The sequence below is a fragment of the Mus pahari genome, chromosome X (genome assembly GCF_900095145.1).
Source record: "Mus pahari chromosome X, PAHARI_EIJ_v1.1, whole genome shotgun sequence".
In the NCBI taxonomy this organism is placed as follows: domain Eukaryota; kingdom Metazoa; phylum Chordata; class Mammalia; order Rodentia; family Muridae; genus Mus; species Mus pahari.
Window position 1 is genome coordinate 124,246,835 of NC_034613.1, and position 1,199 is coordinate 124,248,033.

Below are 1,199 nucleotides of genomic sequence, written 5' to 3' on the forward strand. Positions count from 1 at the left end.
TATGAACTAACCAGTACCCCCTGAGCTTGTGTCTCTAGCTGCATATGTAGAAGAAGATGGCCTAATTGTCCATCATTGGGAAGAGAGGCCCCTTGGTCTTGCAAACTTTATATGACCCAGCAAAGGGGAATGCCAGGTCCAAGAAGTGGGAGTGGGTGGGTAAGCGAGCAGGGGCGGGGGGAGGGTATAGGGAACTTTCGGGATAGCATTTGAAATGTAAAGAAAGAAAATGTGTAATAAAAAAATTTCAATCAACAGCAAAAAAAAAAAAAAAGAATTGTACGCTGATCTCTTAGGTGTACTTTGATACTTATATATGGATGTGTTCATCCACAAATGCAAGCATGTGCAAAACCCCTAGTAAAAATAAGCAGAGAATTTGTAATTAACATCTCATAAATCATTGAACAATGAAATAATAACAAAATTTATGATAGAAAGTTTAAAATATTTTTTAAACTTTCTAGATAACATAAATGTTTATATAATAACAGATATTCTAACATTTCCACATTATTTTAATACATTGTTAACTTACTAAAATTAGAGTATACCAGTTAAAATTTTACAATTAAGTTCCCTAAGCTCTGTTATCTGGCACATGACTCTGTCTCCCTTCCCAAGGAGGCATTCAGAATTCCAGGAACATTCAGATCCACTGGGGGCACATCTTGCAGAGGTGAGCAGTCTACTGTCCCCAGAGCTCCATTGACAGCCCAGAAGCTCTACCTGTATCCCTGGGGTGTTTTACTGGCAATAGAAACATCCAGCCAACACCAGGGAGAAATGGTTGGCTAATGAAACCTGAAGTAGCCACCTTCTGTAGTCAGACAAGACTTCCATTGGAGGAAGGCAGACATCAACCCACTCACAAAACCTTTCATGCAAAATTTACCCTGGCTACAAGATGTGCAGGGATAATGATAGGGCAGAGTTTGACATAATGGCCAAACAATGAGTAGCCCAACTTGAGACTCACACTATGGGAGAGAGCCAACCCTTGACACTATTAATAACATATCTATGCTTGTAGACATAACCCTAGAATAACTGTCTTCTTAGAGGTATCCTCCGGTAGCTGTTAGAAACAGATACATAGACCTACAGCCAAACAATAGGCAAAGCTTTTGGAGTCTTGTTGAGGGAGTAAGGAGAATTGAGATAGCCAAATGGGCATAGATACGACAAGAAGACCTATA